Source organism: Pseudophryne corroboree, unplaced genomic scaffold (genome assembly GCF_028390025.1).
Source record: "Pseudophryne corroboree isolate aPseCor3 unplaced genomic scaffold, aPseCor3.hap2 scaffold_481, whole genome shotgun sequence".
NCBI lineage: Eukaryota > Metazoa > Chordata > Amphibia > Anura > Myobatrachidae > Pseudophryne > Pseudophryne corroboree.
The window spans coordinates 315,894-335,241 of NW_026970093.1; the positions used below are offsets into that span (position 1 = coordinate 315,894).

The 19,348-nt window shown below is 41.6% G+C and overlaps 9 non-coding genes across 9 annotated transcripts; 4 read left to right on the plus strand and 5 right to left on the minus strand.

Moving 5' to 3' along the window:
* Positions 1–15,018: 15,018 nt before the first annotated feature.
* LOC135029180 (U5 spliceosomal RNA) lies at positions 15,019–15,134 on the minus strand. The gene has a single exon (XR_010225353.1). It is a non-coding gene; the product is annotated as a U5 spliceosomal RNA (small nuclear RNA).
* Positions 15,135–15,409: 275 nt separating this feature from the next.
* LOC135029168 (U5 spliceosomal RNA) lies at positions 15,410–15,525 on the minus strand. Its single transcript, XR_010225341.1, has one exon. It is a non-coding gene; the product is annotated as a U5 spliceosomal RNA (small nuclear RNA).
* A 274-nt stretch (positions 15,526–15,799) lies between these two features.
* Positions 15,800–15,915, minus strand: LOC135029170 (U5 spliceosomal RNA). The gene has a single exon (XR_010225343.1). It is a non-coding gene; the product is annotated as a U5 spliceosomal RNA (small nuclear RNA).
* A 286-nt stretch (positions 15,916–16,201) lies between these two features.
* LOC135029151 (U5 spliceosomal RNA) lies at positions 16,202–16,317 on the minus strand. The gene has a single exon (XR_010225325.1). It is a non-coding gene; the product is annotated as a U5 spliceosomal RNA (small nuclear RNA).
* A 270-nt stretch (positions 16,318–16,587) lies between these two features.
* LOC135029157 (U5 spliceosomal RNA) lies at positions 16,588–16,703 on the minus strand. The gene has a single exon (XR_010225331.1). It is a non-coding gene; the product is annotated as a U5 spliceosomal RNA (small nuclear RNA).
* A 144-nt stretch (positions 16,704–16,847) lies between these two features.
* On the plus strand, positions 16,848–17,010 carry LOC135029033 (U1 spliceosomal RNA). Its single transcript, XR_010225248.1, has one exon. It is a non-coding gene; the product is annotated as a U1 spliceosomal RNA (small nuclear RNA).
* A 671-nt stretch (positions 17,011–17,681) lies between these two features.
* Positions 17,682–17,845, plus strand: LOC135028857 (U1 spliceosomal RNA). The gene has a single exon (XR_010225084.1). It is a non-coding gene; the product is annotated as a U1 spliceosomal RNA (small nuclear RNA).
* A 152-nt stretch (positions 17,846–17,997) lies between these two features.
* On the plus strand, positions 17,998–18,160 carry LOC135029130 (U1 spliceosomal RNA). Its single transcript, XR_010225312.1, has one exon. It is a non-coding gene; the product is annotated as a U1 spliceosomal RNA (small nuclear RNA).
* A 671-nt stretch (positions 18,161–18,831) lies between these two features.
* Positions 18,832–18,995, plus strand: LOC135028872 (U1 spliceosomal RNA). Its single transcript, XR_010225098.1, has one exon. It is a non-coding gene; the product is annotated as a U1 spliceosomal RNA (small nuclear RNA).
* The last annotated feature ends 353 nt before the right edge of the window (positions 18,996–19,348 follow it).

Sequence of the window (19,348 nt, forward strand, 5' to 3'; positions counted from 1 at the left end):
TATAGCCCTGCATTTTCCAATGCCTATCTCTTTGCAAAAGAGAGATATCGGCAAGGAAAAGCTGCATTGTACTTTTGCATTTTTCTCCCAAACGAAAGACACTAGAATGAAAATTTTAAAGCCTCCTGTTAGTGCTTCATCAACACGTTATAGCCCTGAATTTTCCAATGCCTAGCTCTTTGCAAAAGAGAGATATTGGCAAGGAAAAGCTGTATTGTACCTTTGCATTTTTCTCCCAAACGAAAGACACTAGAATGAAAATTTTAAAGCCTCCTGTTAGTGCTTCATCTACACGATATAGCCCTGAATTTTCCAATGCCTATCTCTTTGCAAAAGAGAGATATCGGCAAGGAAAAGCTGTATTGTACCTTTGCATTTTTCTCCCAAACGAAGGACACTAGAATGAAAATTTTAAAGCCTCCTGTTAGTGCTTCATCTACACGTTATAGCCCTGAATTTTCCAATGCCTATTTCTTTGCAAAAGAGAGATATCGGCAAGGAAAAGCTGTATTGTACCTTTGCATTTTTCTCCCAAACGAAAGACACTAGAACGAAAATTTTAAAGCCTACTGTTAGTGCTTCATCTACACGTTATAGCCCTGAATTTTCCAATGCCTAGCTCTTTGCAAAAGAGAGATATCGGCAAGGAAAAGCTGTATTGTACCTTTGCATTTTTCTCCCAAACGAAAGACACTAGAATGAAAATTTTAAAGCCTCCTGTTAGTGCTTCATCTACACGTTATAGCCCTGAATTTTCCAATGCCTATCTCTTTGCAAAAGAGAGATATCGGCAAGGAAAAGCTGTATTGTACCTTTGTTTTTTTCTCCCAAACGAAAGACACTAGAATGAAAATTTTAAAGCCTCCTATTAGTGCTTCATCTACACGTTATAGCCCTGAATTTTCCAATGCCTATCTCTTTGCAAAAGAGAGATATCGGCAAGGAAAAGCTGCATTGTACTTTTGCATTTTTCTCCCAAACGAAAGACACTAGAATGAAAATTTTAAAGCCTCCTGTTAGTGCTTCATCTACAAGTTATAGCCCTGAATTTTCCAATGCCTAGCTCTTTGCAAAAGAGAGATATTGGCAAGGAAAAGCTGTATTGTACCTTTGCATTTTTCTCCCAAACGAAAGACACTAGAATGAAAATTTAAAAGCCTCCTGTTAGTGCTTCATGTACGCGGTATAGCCCTGAATTTTCCAATGCCTAGCTCTTTGCAAAAGAGAGATATCGGCAAGGAAAAGCTGTATTGTACCTTTGCATTTTTCTCCCAAACGAAAGACACTAGAATGAAAATTTTAAAGCCTCCTGTTAGTGCTTCATCTACACGTTATAGCCCTGAATTTTCCAATGCCTATCTCTTTGCAAAAGAGAGATATCGGCAAGGAAATGCTGTATTGTACCTTTGCATTTTTCTCCCAAACGAAAGACACTAGAATGAAAATTTTAAAGCCTCCTGTTAGTGCTTCATCTACACGTTATAGCCCTGCATTTTCCAATGCCTATCTCTTTGCAAAAGAGAGATATCGGCAAGGAAAAGCTGCATTGTACTTTTGCATTTTTCTCCCAAACGAAAGACACTAGAATGAAAATTTTAAAGCCTCCTGTTAGTGCTTCATCTACACGTTATTGCCCTGAATTTTCCAATGCCTAGCTCTTTGCAAAAGAGAGATATTGGCAAGGAAAAGCTGTATTGTACCTTTGCATTTTTCTCCCAAACGAAAGACACTAGAATGAAAATTTTAAAGCCTCCTGTTAGTGCTTCATCTACACGTTATAGCCCTGAATTTTCCAATGCCTATCTCTTTGCAAAAGAGAGATATCGGCAAGGAAAAACTGTATTGTACCTTTGCATTTTTCTCCCAAACGAAAGACACTAGAATGAAAATTTTAAAGCCTCCTGTTAGTGCTTCATCTACACGTTATAGCCCTGAATTTTCCAATGCCTATCTCTTTGCAAAAGAGAGATATCGGCAAGGAAAAGCTGTATTGTACCTTTGCATTTTTCTCCCAAACGAAGGACACTAGAATGAAAATTTTAAAGCCTCCTATTAGTGCTTCATCTACACGTTATAGCCCTGAATTTTCCAATGCCTATCTCTTTGCAAAAGAGAGATATCGGCAAGGAAAAGCTGTATTGTACCTTTGCATTTTTCTCCCAAACGAAGTACACTAGAATGAAAATGTTAAAGCCTCCTGTTAGTGCTTCATCTACACGTTATAGCCCTGAATTTTCCAATGCCTATCTCTTTGCAAAAGAGAGATATCGGCAAGGAAAAGCTGTATTGTACCTTTGCATTTTTCTCCCAAACGAAAGACACTAGAATGAAAATTTTAAAGCCTCCTGTTAGTGCTTCATCTACACGTTATAGCCCTGAATTTTCCAATGCCTATCTCTTTGCAAAAGAGAGATATCGGCAAGGAAATGCTGTATTGTACCTTTGCATTTTTCTCCCAAACGAAAGACACTAGAATGAAAATTTTAAAGCCTCCTGTTAGTGCTTCATCTACACGTTATAGCCCTGCATTTTCCAATGCCTATCTCTTTGCAAAAGAGAGATATCGGCAAGGAAAAGCTGCATTGTACTTTTGCATTTTTCTCCCAAACGAAAGACACTAGAATGAAAATTTTAAAGCCTCCTGTTAGTGCTTCATCTACACGTTATAGCCCTGAATTTTCCAATGCCTAGCTCTTTGCAAAAGAGAGATATTGGCAAGGAAAAGCTGTATTGTACCTTTGCATTTTTCTCCCAAACGAAAGACACTAGAATGAAAATGTTAAAGCCTACTGTTAGTGCTTCATCTACACGTTATAGCCCTGAATTTTCCAATGCCTAGCTCTTTGCAAAAGAGAGATATCGGCAAGGAAAAGCTGTATTGTACCTTTGCATTTTTCTCCCAAACGAAAGACACTAGAATGAAAATTTTAAAGCCTCCTGTTAGTGCTTCATCTACACGTTATAGCCCTGAATTTTCCAATGCCTATCTCTTTGCAAAAGAGAGATATCGGCAAGGAAAAGCTGTATTGTACCTTTGCTTTTTTCTCCCAAACGAAAGACACTAGAATGAAAATTTTAAAGCCTCCTATTAGTGCTTCATCTACACGTTATAGCCCTGAATTTTCCAATGCCTATCTCTTTGCAAAAGAGAGATATCGGCAAGGAATAGCTGCATTGTACTTTTGCATTTTTCTCCCAAACGAAAGACACTAGAATGAAAATTTTAAAGCCTCCTGTTAGTGCTTCATCTACACGTTATAGCCCTGAATTTTCCAATGCCTAGCTCTTTGCAAAAGAGAGATATCGGCAAGGAAAAGCTGTATTGTACCTTTGCATTTTTCTCCCAAACGAAAGACACTAGAATGAAAATTTTAAAGCCTCCTGTTAGTGCTTCATCTACACGTTATAGCCCTGAATTTTCCAATGCCTATCTCTTTGCAAAAGAGAGATATCGGCAAGGAAAAGCTGTATTGTACCTTTGCATTTTTCTCCCAAACGAAGGACACTAGAATGAAAATTTTAAAGCCTCCTATTAGTGCTTCATCTACACGTTATAGCCCTGAATTTTCCAATGCCTATCTCTTTGCAAAAGAGAGATATCGGCAAGGAAAAGCTGTATTGTACCTTTGCATTTTTCTCCCAAACGAAGTACACTAGAATGAAAATTTTAAAGCCTCCTGTTAGTGCTTCATCTACACGTTATAGCCCTGAATTTTCCAATGCCTATCTCTTTGCAAAAGAGAGATATCGGCAAGGAAATGCTGTATTGTACCTTTGCATTTTTCTCCCAAACGAAAGACACTAGAATGAAAATTTTAAAGCCTCCTGTTAGTGCTTCATCTACACGTTATAGCCCTGCATTTTCCAATGCCTATCTCTTTGCAAAAGAGAGATATCGGCAAGGAAAAGCTGCATTGTACTTTTGCATTTTTCTCCCAAACGAAAGACACTAGAATGAAAATTTTAAAGCCTCCTGTTAGTGCTTCATCTACACGTTATAGCCCTGAATTTTCCAATGCCTAGCTCTTTGCAAAAGAGAGATATTGGCAAGGAAAAGCTGTATTGTACCTTTGCATTTTTCTCCCAAACGAAAGACACTAGAATGAAAATTTTAAAGCCTCCTGTTAGTGCTTCATCTACACGATATAGCCCTGAATTTTCCAATGCCTATCTCTTTGCAAAAGAGAGATATCGGCAAGGAAAAGCTGTATTGTACCTTTGCATTTTTCTCCCAAACGAAGGACACTAGAATGAAAATTTTAAAGCCTCCTGTTAGTGCTTCATCTACACGTTATAGCCCTGAATTTTCCAATGCCTATTTCTTTGCAAAAGAGAGATATCGGCAAGGAAAAGCTGTATTGTACCTTTGCATTTTTCTCCCAAACGAAAGACACTAGAATGAAAATTTTAAAGCCTACTGTTAGTGCTTCATCTACACGTTATAGCCCTGAATTTTCCAATGCCTAGCTCTTTGCAAAAGAGAGATATCGGCAAGGAAAAGCTGTATTGTACCTTTGCATTTTTCTCCCAAACGAAAGACACTAGAATGAAAATTTTAAAGCCTCCTGTTAGTGCTTCATCTACACGTTATAGCCCTGAATTTTCCAATGCCTATCTCTTTGCAAAAGAGAGATATCGGCAAGGAAAAGCTGTATTGTACCTTTGTTTTTTTCTCCCAAACGAAAGACACTAGAATGAAAATTTTAAAGCCTCCTATTAGTGCTTCATCTACACGTTATAGCCCTGAATTTTCCAATGCCTATCTCTTTGCAAAAGAGAGATATCGGCAAGGAAAAGCTGCATTGTACTTTTGCATTTTTCTCCCAAACGAAAGACACTAGAATGAAAATTTTAAAGCCTCCTGTTAGTGCTTCATCTACACGTTATAGCCCTGAATTTTCCAATGCCTAGCTCTTTGCAAAAGAGAGATATCGGCAAGGAAAAGCTGTATTGTACCTTTGCATTTTTCTCCCAAACGAAAGACACTAGAATGAAAATTTTAAAGCCTCCTGTTAGTGCTTCATCTACACGTTATAGCCCTGAATTTTCCAATGCCTATCTCTTTGCAAAAGAGAGATATCGGCAAGGAAAAGCTGTATTGTACCTTTGCATTTTTCTCCCAAACGAAGGACACTAGAATGAAAATTTTAAAGCCTCCTATTAGTGCTTCATCTACACGTTATAGCCCTGAATTTTCCAATGCCTATCTCTTTGCAAAAGAGAGATATCGGCAAGGAAAAGCTGTATTGTACCTTTGCATTTTTCTCCCAAACGAAGTACACTAGAATGAAAATTTTAAAGCCTCCTGTTAGTGCTTCATCTACACGTTATAGCCCTGAATTTTCCAATGCCTATCTCTTTGCAAAAGAGAGATATCGGCAAGGAAATGCTGTATTGTACCTTTGCATTTTTCTCCCAAACGAAAGACACTAGAATGAAAATTTTAAAGCCTCCTGTTAGTGCTTCATCTACACGTTATAGCCCTGCATTTTCCAATGCCTATCTCTTTGCAAAAGAGAGATATCGGCAAGGAAAAGCTGCATTGTACTTTTGCATTTTTCTCCCAAACGAAAGACACTAGAATGAAAATTTTAAAGCCTCCTGTTAGTGCTTCATCTACACGTTATAGCCCTGAATTTTCCAATGCCTAGCTCTTTGCAAAAGAGAGATATTGGCAAGGAAAAGCTGTATTGTACCTTTGCATTTTTCTCCCAAACGAAAGACACTAGAATGAAAATTTTAAAGCCTCCTGTTAGTGCTTCATCTACACGATATAGCCCTGAATTTTCCAATGCCTATCTCTTTGCAAAAGAGAGATATCGGCAAGGAAAAGCTGTATTGTACCTTTGCATTTTTCTCCCAAACGAAGGACACTAGAATGAAAATTTTAAAGCCTCCTGTTAGTGCTTCATCTACACGTTATAGCCCTGAATTTTCCAATGCCTATTTCTTTGCAAAAGAGAGATATCGGCAAGGAAAAGCTGTATTGTACCTTTGCATTTTTCTCCCAAACGAAAGACACTAGAATGAAAATTTTAAAGCCTACTGTTAGTGCTTCATCTACACGTTATAGCCCTGAATTTTCCAATGCCTAGCTCTTTGCAAAAGAGAGATATCGGCAAGGAAAAGCTGTATTGTACCTTTGCATTTTTCTCCCAAACGAAAGACACTAGAATGAAAATTTTAAAGCCTCCTGTTAGTGCTTCATCTACACGTTATAGCCCTGAATTTTCCAATGCCTATCTCTTTGCAAAAGAGAGATATCGGCAAGGAAAAGCTGTATTGTACCTTTGTTTTTTTCTCCCAAACGAAAGACACTAGAATGAAAATTTTAAAGCCTCCTATTAGTGCTTCATCTACACGTTATAGCCCTGAATTTTCCAATGCCTATCTCTTTGCAAAAGAGAGATATCGGCAAGGAAAAGCTGCATTGTACTTTTGCATTTTTCTCCCAAACGAAAGACACTAGAATGAAAATTTTAAAGCCTCCTGTTAGTGCTTCATCTACACGTTATAGCCCTGAATTTTCCAATGCCTAGCTCTTTGCAAAAGAGAGATATTGGCAAGGAAAAGCTGTATTGTACCTTTGCATTTTTCTCCCAAACGAAAGACACTAGAATGAAAATTTAAAAGCCTCCTGTTAGTGCTTCATGTACGCGGTATAGCCCTGAATTTTCCAATGCCTAGCTCTTTGCAAAAGAGAGATATCGGCAAGGAAAAGCTGTATTGTACCTTTGCATTTTTCTCCCAAACGAAAGACACTAGAATGAAAATTTTAAAGCCTCCTGTTAGTGCTTCATCTACACGTTATAGCCCTGAATTTTCCAATGCCTATCTCTTTGCAAAAGAGGGATATCGGCAAGGAAATGCTGTATTGTACCTTTGCATTTTTCTCCCAAACGAAAGACACTAGAATGAAAATTTTAAAGCCTCCTGTTAGTGCTTCATCTACACGTTATAGCCCTGCATTTTCCAATGCCTATCTCTTTGCAAAAGAGAGATATCGGCAAGGAAAAGCTGCATTGTACTTTTGCATTTTTCTCCCAAACGAAAGACACTAGAATGAAAATTTTAAAGCCTCCTGTTAGTGCTTCATCTACACGTTATTGCCCTGAATTTTCCAATGCCTAGCTCTTTGCAAAAGAGAGATATTGGCAAGGAAAAGCTGTATTGTACCTTTGCATTTTTCTCCCAAACGAAAGACACTAGAATGAAAATTTTAAAGCCTCCTGTTAGTGCTTCATCTACACGTTATAGCCCTGAATTTTCCAATGCCTATCTCTTTGCAAAAGAGAGATATCGGCAAGGAAATGCTGTATTGTACCTTTGCATTTTTCTCCCAAACGAAAGACACTAGAATGAAAATTTTAAAGCCTCCTGTTAGTGCTTCATCTACACGTTATAGCCCTGCATTTTCCAATGCCTATCTCTTTGCAAAAGAGAGATATCGGCAAGGAAAAGCTGCATTGTACTTTTGCATTTTTCTCCCAAACGAAAGACACTAGAATGAAAATTTTAAAGCCTCCTGTTAGTGCTTCATCTACAAGTTATAGCCCTGAATTTTCCAATGCCTAGCTCTTTGCAAAAGAGAGATATTGGCAAGGAAAAGCTGTATTGTACCTTTGCATTTTTCTCCCAAACGAAAGACACTAGAATGAAAATGTTAAAGCCTACTGTTAGTGCTTCATCTACACGTTATAGCCCTGAATTTTCCAATGCCTAGCTCTTTGCAAAAGAGAGATATCGGCAAGGAAAAGCTGTATTGTACCTTTGCATTTTTCTCCCAAACGAAAGACACTAGAATGAAAATTTTAAAGCCTCCTGTTAGTGCTTCATCTACACGTTATAGCCCTGAATTTTCCAATGCCTATCTCTTTGCAAAAGAGAGATATCGGCAAGGAAAAGCTGTATTGTACCTTTGCTTTTTTCTCCCAAACGAAAGACACTAGAATGAAAATTTTAAAGCCTCCTATTAGTGCTTCATCTACACGTTATAGCCCTGAATTTTCCAATGCCTATCTCTTTGCAAAAGAGAGATATCGGCAAGGAAAAGCTGCATTGTACTTTTGCATTTTTCTCCCAAACGAAAGACACTAGAATGAAAATTTTAAAGCCTCCTGTTAGTGCTTCATCTACACGTTATAGCCCTGAATTTTCCAATGCCTAGCTCTTTGCAAAAGAGAGATATTGGCAAGGAAAAGCTGTATTGTACCTTTGCATTTTTCTCCCAAACGAAAGACACTAGAATGAAAATTTAAAAGCCTCCTGTTAGTGCTTCATCTACACGTTATAGCCCTGAATTTTCCAATGCCTATCTCTTTGCAAAAGAGAGATATCGGCAAGGAAATGCTGTATTGTACCTTTGCATTTTTCTCCCAAACGAAAGACACTAGAATGAACATTTTAAAGCCTCCTGTTAGTGCTTCATCTACACGTTATAGCCCTGCATTTTCCAATGCCTATCTCTTTGCAAAAGAGAGATATCGGCAAGGAAAAGCTGCATTGTACTTTTGCATTTTTCTCCCAAACGAAAGACACTAGAATGAAAATTTTAAAGCCTCCTGTTAGTGCTTCATCTACACGTTATTGCCCTGAATTTTCCAATGCCTAGCTCTTTGCAAAAGAGAGATATTGGCAAGGAAAAGCTGTATTGTACCTTTGCATTTTTCTCCCAAACGAAAGACACTAGAATGAAAATTTTAAAGCCTCCTGTTAGTGCTTCATCTACACGTTATAGCCCTGAATTTTCCAATGCCTATCTCTTTGCAAAAGAGAGATATCGGCAAGGAAAAACTGTATTGTACCTTTGCATTTTTCTCCCAAACGAAAGACACTAAAATGAAAATTTTAAAGCCTCCTGTTAGTGCTTCATCTACACGTTATAGCCCTGAATTTTCCAATGCCTATCTCTTTGCAAAAGAGAGATATCGGCAAGGAAAAGCTGTATTGTACCTTTGCATTTTTCTCCCAAACGAAGGACACTAGAATGAAAATTTAAAAGCCTCCTGTTAGTGCTTCATCTACACGGTATAGCCCTGAATTTTCCAATGCCTATCTCTTTGCAAAAGAGAGATATCGGCAAGGAAAAGCTGTATTGTACCTTTGCATTTTTCTCCCAAACGAAAGACACTAGAATGAAAATTTTAAAGCCTCCTGTTAGTGCTTCATCTACACGTTATAGCCCTGAATTTTCCAATGCCTAGCTCTTTGCAAAAGAGAGATATTGTGCTTCCTAGCTGTTTTTTTATAAAATCACTTAATTAAATCTAACTCTGATTACGTCAGAGAAGGCCAGGTACCCTACACCATAAGAGGGGGTTTGAAATTTTGACTTGTCTACTTAAAGATCACCAAAATCTGATGACAAGGTCAATTACATCCCTGGGTGGGATTGAACCTCCAACCTTTTGGTTAATAGCCCATGTAAGTGCAAGAAATCCTGAAGCACTCACTCATCATGGGAAAGTACCAATGTGTATCTTGATTATTGACTTTTTAAAGTTTTTCTAGGAAACGTTCTAGATGAATGATTATTAGCCTTTGTCAGTATTGACTTTTGCAAGGTGTCTCTGTGGCGCAATCAGTTAGTGTGTAAGGCTATTAACCAAAAGGTTGGTGGTTCAATCCCACCCAGGGACTTAATTGACCTTGTTATCAGATTTTGGTGATCTTTAAGTAGACAAGTCAAAATTTCAAACCCACTGTTATGGTGTAGGGTACCTGGCCTTCTCTGATGTTTAGATTTGATTCAGTGATTTTATAAAAACAGCTAGGAAGCACAATTTAGCAGTGGGTTGCAGAGAAAAAGAAATATGCTGGCAGAAAAATCCAATTGAGTGATTAAACAGCTCTTCATTTTCTGGCTTTATTTTTATACTAACAAATTTGTTCTCTGAAAAGTGTCCACAAAGCCAAGTCTCTGATTAACACCTTTGTAGGGATGGTTTTTCACCTATTACTAAATTAAACTTGCTTCATTGGAAAGGCAGCAAGATGCATCCTCATTTCAATGTCTACTGAAATAATACAGGTTGACACCAGGAAACATTAACGCCACTGCATCCTTGCTGCTTTCGCATGTGGAAGTCTGTTTAATGTGAAAACAAGGTGATATCTAATTAGCACACAGGTAAGGAATTAAGAAAATCTTTATTTAAGGGTGAAGATGTTTCTCACAAAATCGTTGCCCCAATGCATCATTGAAATTCAAGCTGGAAAGATGATTTTAATATATCACTTGTACATTTTGCATTGCTCTTCTGGTGACAATGTAGTTTGTTTTGTCAATTACCATTTTAATAATCGGGTAAAGAAAATTAATTGGATTTTTGAAAGAAAACAATACTGTCAATATACTATTAAAACAAATTAAAATGGTAAAAGTTATTGTACTTTAAGTAAAAATAAAAGAGCAAAAATATCAATCCCAGTTTTTGATTACTTTAATTAACAAAAAAAAATGCACATAGCAGAGGATAGTTTCGACCAATCAACCTCTGGGTTATGGGCCCAGCATGCTTCCATTGCACTACTCTGCTGCTCATGGAAGTGTAAGAGATCCTGAAGACTAAATTGATTAAAGGCCTAAAAGTACTGGACTATAAGGAAAGACTTACTAGGCTGAATATTTATACACTAGAAAAGAGGTGCCTAAGAGGAGATATTATTAATATCTTCAAATATGTAAAGATACATAACAAAGAGTTATCAGAGGAATTATTTATTAAACGAACACGTGGTCACTCGCTGCGACTGGAGGAAAGTTCAGAACGCAATGGAGGAAAGGTTTCTTCACTGTTAGGGCAATCAGGATGTGGAATTCCCTGCCAGGGAAGGTGGTAATGGCGGACTCTGTAATTGGATTTAAAAAAGGAATGGATACATTTCTGAATGAAAAAGCTATCCAAGGTTATAATACTTAAAATATCAACATGGTTAATCCGGGGGTAACATGAGTTATAGTAGCTAACTAGTCATAAAACATTATTCAGCAAGTATGTAGAATCATCACAACTTAAAACAGGTTGAACACGATGGGCAATTTGCCTCTATTCAACCTCAAAAACTATGTTACTATATTACTATGTTATTGTAGTATACAGAACACCACAATGCAATGAGCAGTGATAGTGAGCACTGATGAGGATACTAGAACTGACACTGAGCAGCAAGATGCAGCACTGGACTATTAGTAATGTACTGTAGTATGCTGAGCACCACAATGCAGCACAAGACAATGAGCAGTGATACTGAGCACTGATGAGGATACTACTGAGAACTGACACTGAGCAGGAGAGACACACTACTAGTATTACTGAGCAGCAATAAGTAACCACTGATACTGAGCACTGATATTGAGATTTCCACTGAGAGAACATAGCCACGTCCTCTCCGCTCTCTCTTCAATGCACGAGTAAAAATGGCAGCAACGCGCAGCTCTTTATATGGAATCCGAATCTCGCGAGAATCCGACAGCGGGATGATGACATTTTCCCTTGTTCAGGTTTTCCGAGTCAGGCGGGAACAACCGAGCCTGCCTCGGACCAGTGTAAACAATGTGGAGTTCGTGGGGAATTCGGTTCTCGGAGAACCGAACCCGCTCCTCTCTACCTTATACCCATCAATTTTTTTATTTTCAATCTAAGCCCCTGCAGTTTTCTGTAAGCATCTGCTTCGCTATGATGATCAACAAGTCACAAGGGCAAACACTCAGGGTTTGAGGCGTAGATCTTAGGACCAGCTGCTACAAGCATGGCAGAGGTGTCACTATCACTGGTGACACCCAGAGAGGTGGCGAGGGAGATTGTAATGCAGTGCGCGCAGATAAGCAGCGCAATGGTAAAAAGGAGGCATGGTTTCATAGGTAGGGGCGTGGCCTGGTGGCCTGAATCTACATTTTGTTGCTCCGGGTGTCCCGGGGGTTGGGGGCTGCACCCGGGGACTAGTGTGTGAGCGGTGCTGGCTCCTGCACAGTGACAGGGCATGGCCACCCAGCATGACGCCTCCCTTCTTGACCATGCTGTAATTGCAGTCGCACTGCAGTTCAGCGTGATCATAAAAAATGGTGTAGGCTCCTGCTGGTGCAGACTGTATGTGCGCGCAGGAAGCCGCCACCATTTTTGTGATCACAGCGGCTGAATGTGATGTCATACAGCCGCTGTGACCACGCCCCCTGTGTCTCCTCCGTTGCAGACCCCATTTTGAAGCCTTGCCCCCGCACCGCTCCATCCCTGACTTGGAAATGGAGTGTTGCTGACCCACCTCTCCCCCCCTTCCCCGCCCCGATTGACAGGCAGAGGCGATCACATTCTCTGCGGGGTGCCGCAGAAAATGCAGGCACATGCGTATGCTCTTAGCAATTTTTGCAGTTGGATCGCTTATTGCGATTGCAATCCAACCTGAATCAGGCCCTATTACCTATCACAATGCGCTGCGGGCAGTACAAAATTGGGTTAATATAGGAGAAAAAACCCCAGACCTGTGCTCCTTAACTGTACCTGGTGGCTAGTGGAGCGGCTGCCCAGTAATCAGTGTCCACCGCAGTGTGCACACGGCCCACCCCCTACGGCCTCGCTCCCCTTCATCAGCGGCCTCGTGATCCGGAAGGGTGGTGTGTGTGTGACTGACCTTAGGATGAAACCGGAGCCTCCGCTGCAGTGACCCAGCAACCAGGGCACGGGAGTATACAGCGCCGCTGGGAGTGATGAAGCTGCAGTAAAGATGTCTATTAGACCTAGCCTGCTGCAGCCCTTGTAGATTCTCATAAAACAAGTTCTTCTTTTCTTGTCAAAATTAATAGCTAAGAATAGGCTGCCTGAGGCAGGCCCCTGTTAATTGGCCTGCTACTGAAGGCACCAACTACAAACTGAGCTCCCTGTTCATGGAAGCGGGGTTATAGAGGAGAATGCACTGAGCTTCTTGGGAACAGTCAAAAGCTTTGAGCCGGTTGGTGCCTCAGATCAAGATCCTACTCTACACCCCAATGTGAATCCTTGTGGAGTCCAGTGTACCCCACAGAAGAAATTAATGTGTCACACCCATTGGCAGCAACCTTAGAATAGCTGCTGACGGGCACAATTGAGAAAGGAAGGGGGGGGGGGACATTTGAATCCAGCACATAGATGCAATTCAAATATGTAATTTGTACCTTCCTATTTTAAAATATAATGGATGAACCTCACCCTGTGAGAACAATCTTCATGATCAAGAGATCTAATATGTAAAATAAGTATGAGTTGGGATAGGGCTGGGGAGGGTGGCAGCTCGGGCAGCCCCTCCCCCGTCAAGTTAAGGAGATTCAACTGAGGAAGCACAAGGGAACTCTCGTCTGGGGACAACAACTGCAGGGAGACCACATCTTTTCAGATGAACATGGGAGGGCGGAAGGCTGCCTAATACTGAAGCACCATCAAATATCAAACCATATCCAACAACTAGTACAAGCATTCCTGGGGGAAGGTCTGCAGCAGACGGATTTGCATACGGTGATGTCATCCAAGCAGTGGGCCAAAGTTGGCTGGAACCCTCATCTGCATATAAAAAGAGAAAAGGGGCATGCAGGGCATGGCGGCCTTTTGCAGTGCTTGGATGACCCCTAGTTCGCATTAAACACCCCCACCATCCTTTGGTGTGGGGCTCATGTTGGCCATGCCCCATCCCCTGAAGCATTCATGCTGATTTCTTGCAGCAGCTGGGCACTGTAACAGCTCCAGAGCTGCTCTGTAAGGCAAGTAAAAGGGTGTGGGCCCTGCAGCACCACCTGTAGTTCGCATTGTGCGTTGGAAGGCACAAAGTAAGCAGACGGGAGGAGAAGTCAGGATAGTACACAAGGGCATCCTTTTCTCTTAGTCCGTAGAGGATGCTGGGGTCACATTAAGAACCATGGGGTATAGACGGGATCCGCAAGAGACATGGGCACTTTAAGACTTTCAAAGGGTGTGAACTGGCTCCTCCCTCTATGCCCCTCCTCCAGACTCCAGTTATAGGAACTGTGCCCAGGGAGACGGACATTTCGAGGAAAGGATTTATTGTTAAACTAAGGTGAGCATCTTACCAGCTCACACCTTAAGCATGCCGCAGAACGTGGCATTCAACAGAACACAAGCCAACGGCATGAACAATTGCAGCAAAAAGCTGACCAGAACCGTAACACAACATGTGTATAACCACAAGTAATAACTGCAGACACAGTATGGACTGGGACGGGTGCCCAGCATCCTCTACGTACTAAGAGAAAAGGATTTACCGGTAGGTATTAAAATCCTATTTTCTCATACGACCTAGAGGATGCTGGGGTCACATTAAGAACCATGGGGTTATACCAAAGCTCTTGAACGGGTGGGAGAGTGCGTACGACTCTGCAGCACCGAATGACCCAACTTGAGGTTATCATCAGCCAAGGTATCAAACTTGTAAAACTTAGCAAAAGTGTTTACTAAATAGCTGCTCGGCAAAGTTGCAATGCCGAGACTCCCCGACCAGCTGCCCAGGATGAACCCACCTTTCTAGTAGAATGGGTCTTCACCTAATTCAGTAACGGCAATCCTGCCGTGGAATGAGCATGCTGAATCTTACCACAGATCCAGCGCATAATGGTCTGCATGGAAGCAGGACACCCAATCATGTTGGGAGCATACAGGACAAACAGAGCCTCTGTTTTCCTAATCTGAACCGTTCTGGTGACATAAATTTTCAAAGTTCTGACCACAGCCAGAGACTTTGACTCAACGAAGGTGTCAGTGGCCAAAGGCACCATGTGGAAAGATGAACCACCTTCGGCAGAAATTGTTGACGTGTCCTCAATTCTGCTCTATCTTCATGAAAGATCAAATAAAGGCTCTTGTGATACTGCATGGTTTGTACTGTTTTCCATGTGCTCCCAGATCTTTCAAGCAAGTAGCATGGTCAAGAAAGTTCTGTTTGAAAAGAAACAAACATTTACTGTCATTGTTATGCAAATAAACTTACATTAAAGCTAACAAGAAAGCACACTCGTTCTGTCTTTAAACTGATAAAAGAAACCCCAATAATATGGGGCATGCAAAAATTGAGATAAAACTCAGTTTTGCTCCTCTCCACGGAAATCTTTAATAAAAGGCGAAATATTTGTTAGTTCTGCAGAGAAACCAGAGCATGACCAAGATTCCACCTGTCGCCTGAGTGCCATGCCAGCAGTTCTCATTCAGCTCAAAGTGAGCACCCAATTTGAATGAAAGAAAGCAGATTTCTCACCAGGCTTCCCCTTGCTATAAACATGGTTTGTACTCTTTTCCATGTGCTCCCAGATCTTTCAAACAATTAGTGTGGTCAAGAAAGTTCTGTTTGAAAAGAAACAAACATTTACTGTCATTTCTATGCAAATGAGCTTACATTAAAGCACACTCGTTCTATCTTTAAACCAATAAAATAAAACCCCAATAAGATGGGGCATGCAAAAATTGAGATAAAACTCAGTTTTGCTCCTCTCCACGGAAATCTTTAGTAAAAGGCGAAAGATTTGTTCGTTCTGAAGAGAAACCACAGCATGACCAAGATTCTACCTGTCGCCTGAGTGCCATGCCAGCAGTCCTCATTCAGCTCAAAGTGAGCACCCAATTTGAAAGAAAGAAAGCAGATTTCTCACCAGGCTTCCCCTTGCTATAAACATGGTTTGTACTCTTTTCCATGTGCTCCCAGATCTTTCAAGCAATTAGTATAGTCAAGAAAGTTCTGTTTGAAAAGAAACAAACATTTACTGTCATTTCTATGCAAATGAGCTTACATTAAAGCACACTCGTTCTATCTTTAAACTGATAAAAGAAACCCCAATAAGACGGGGCATGCAAAAATTGAGATAAAACTCAGTTTTGCTCCTCTCCATGGAAATCTTTAGTAAAAGGCGAAAGATTTGTTCGTTCTGAAGAGAAACCAGAGCATGACCAAGATTCCACCTGTCGCCTGAGTGCCGTGCCAGCAGTCCTCATTCAGCTCAAAGTGAGCACCCAATTTGAAAGAAAGAAAGCAGATTTCTCACCAGGCTTCCCCTTGCTATAAGCATGGTTTGTACTCTTTTCCATGTGCTCCCAGATCTTTCAAGCAATTAGTATGGTCAAGAAAGTTCTGCTTGAAAAGAAACAGACATTTATTGTCATTGTTATGCAAATAAACTTACATTAAAGCTAACAAGAAAGCACACTCGTTCTGTCTTTAATCCGATAAAAGAAACCCCAATAATATGGGGCATGCAAAAATTGAGATAAAACTCAGTTTTGCTCCTCTCCACGGAAATCTTTAGTAAAAGGCGAAAGATTTGTTCGTTCTGAAGAGAAACCAGAGCATGACCAAGATTCCACCTGTCGCCTGAGTGCCGTGCCAGCAGTCCTTATTCAGATCAAAGTGAGCGCCCAATTTGAAAGAAAGCAGATTTCTCACCTGTCTTCTCCTTGCTATAAGCATGGTTTGTACTGTATTCCATGTGCTCCCAGATCTTTCAAGCAAGTAGCATGGTCAAGAAAGTTCTGTTTGAAAAGAAACAAACATTTACTGTCATTTCTATGCAAATGAGCTTACATTAAAGCACACTCATTCTATCTTTAAACCGATAAAAGAAACCCCAAAAAGATGGGGCATGCAAAAATTGAGATAAAACTCGGTTTTGCTCCTCTCCACGGAAATCTTTAGTAAAAGGCGAAAGATTTGTTCGTTCTGAAGAGAAACCAGAGCATGACCAAGATTTTTATCTGAAAATATGTGTTCTCCCTGCAGTTGTTGTCCCCAGATGAGAGTTCCCTTGTGCTGCCTCAGTTGAATCTCCTTTACTTGACAGGGGGATGCTCGAGCAGCGACCCTCCCCAGCTCTAGCCCAACTCCTACTTACCTGCCAGGTGAGATACTATGATCATGAAGGTGCTTCTCCCAGGGCAAGGCTCACCCATTGCACTCTGGGTGTGCTGCTTCTGCGATTTCCCCAAATGTGGGAAACTTGACTGCATAATTTGTGTTTCCCCTGGTCGGCTCTCGTATAATTCAGATCTCTTTGTCTCAGGTCTCTCTCCAGCCTAGTTTGCTGTCTGTTTCTACTTCTCTTTTCTTGAGCCGCTCCCTTCTATGCCCTTGCGCACTATCCTGACTTCTCCCGTCTGCTTACTTCGTGCCTTCCAACGCACAATGCAAACTACAGGTAGTGCTGCAGGACCCACACCCTTTTACTTGCCTTACAGAGCGTCTCTGGAGCAGTTACAGTGCCCAGCTGCTGCAAGAAATCAGCTTGAATGCTTCAGGGGCTGGGGAATAGCCAACATGAGCCCCACACCGAAGGAGGGTGGAGGTGTGTAATGCGAACTAGGGGTCATCCAAGCGCCGCAAAAGGCCGCCATGCCCTGCACGCCCCTTGTCTCTTTTCATATGCAGACGAGGGTTGAAGCCAACTTTGACCCACTGTTTGGATGACATCACCATATGCAAATCCATCTGCTGCAGGCCTTCCCCCAGGAATGCTTGCACTAGTTGTTGCATTTGGTTTGTTGTTTGGGGGTGCTTCAGTATTAGGCAGCCTTCTGCCCTCCCATGTTCATCTGAAAATATGTGTTCTCCCTGCAGTTGTTGTCCCCAGATGAGAGTTCCCTTGTGCTGCCTCAGTTGAATCTCCTTTACTTGACAGAGATGTGCCTGAGCAGCGGCCCTCCCCAGCCCTATCCCAAATCATACTTATTTTGCATAGGCGATACCATGGTCATGAAGATTGTTCTCCCAGGGTGAGGTTCATTCATTGCATTCTGGGTATGCTGACCCCTGTGATTTCCCCAAATGTGGGAAACTCGACTGCATTATTTGTGGTAGTGGGGGACTGTGTTTGTGCTTTCCTCTGGTCAGCTCTGGTAAAAATCAGATTTCTTTATCTCAGATCTTCCTCTAGCCTTGTTCTTCTTTCGAGAGTTCCCTTGTGCTGCCTCAGTTGGATCTCTTTCACTTGACAGGGGGGTGTCCGAGCAGCGACCCTCCCCAGCTCTAGCCCAACTCCTACTTACCTGCCAGGTGAGATACTATGATCATGAAGGTGCTTCTCCCAGGGCAAGGCTCACCCATTGCACTCTAGTTGTGCTGCCCCTGTGATTTCCCCAAATGTGGGAAACTTGACTGCATAATTTGTGTTTCCCTTGGTCGGCTCTCGTATAATTCAGATCTCTTTGTCTCAGGTCTCTCTCCAGCCTAGTTTGCTGTCTGTTTCCACTTCTCTTTTCTTGAGCCGCTCCCTTCTATGCCCTTGCGCACTATCCTGACTTCTCCCGTCTGCTTACTTCGTGCCTTCCAACGCACAATGCAAACTACAGGTAGTGCTGCAGTGCCCACACCCTTTTACTTGCCTTACAGAGCAGCTCTGGAGCAGTTACAGTGCCCAGCTGCTGCAAGAAATCAGCTTGAATGCTTCAGGGGCTGGGGCATAGCCAACATGAGCCCCACACCGAAGGAGGGTGGAGGTGTGTAATGCGAACTAGGGGTCATCCAAGCGCCGCAAAAGGCCGCCATGCCCTGCACGCCCCTTTTCTCTTTTCATATGCAGACGAGGGTTGAAGCCAACTTTGACCCACTGCTTGGATGGCATCACCATATGCAAATCCATCTGCTGCAGGCCTTCCCCCAGGAATGCTTGCACTAGTTGTTGCATTTGGTTTGTTGTTTGGGGGTGCTTCAGTATTAGGCAGCCTTCTGCCCTCCCATGTTCATCTGAAAATATGTGTTCTCCCTGCAGTTGTTGTCCCCAGATGAGAGTTCCCTTGTGCTGCCTCAGTTGAATCTCCTTTACTTGACAGAGATGTGCCTGAGCAGCGGCCCTCCCCAGCCCTATCCCAAATCATACTTATTTTGCATAGGAGAGACCATGGTCTTGAAGATTGTTCTCCCAGGGTGAGGTTCATTCATTGCATTCTGGGTATGCTGACCCATGTGATTTCCCCAAATGTGGGAAACTCAACTGCATTATTTGTGGTAGTGGGGGACTGTGTTTGTGCTTTCCTCTGGTCAGCTCTAGTAAAAGTCAGATTTCTTTGTTTCAGTTCTTCCTCTAGCCTTGTTCTTCTTTCGAGAGTTCCCTTGTGCTGCCTCAGTGTGTATGGTTATTAATCAAAAGGTTGGTGGTTCAATCCCACTAAGGGACGTAATTGACCTTGTTATCAGATTTTGGTGATATTTAAGTAGACAAGTCAAAATTTCAAACCCCCTGTTATGGTGTAGGGTACCTGGCCTTCTCTGATGTAATCAGAGTTAGATTTGATTCAGTGATTTTATAAAAACAGCTAGGAAGCACAATTTAGCAGTGGGTTGCAGAGAAAAAGAAATATGCTGGCAAAAAAATCCAATTGAGTGATTAAAC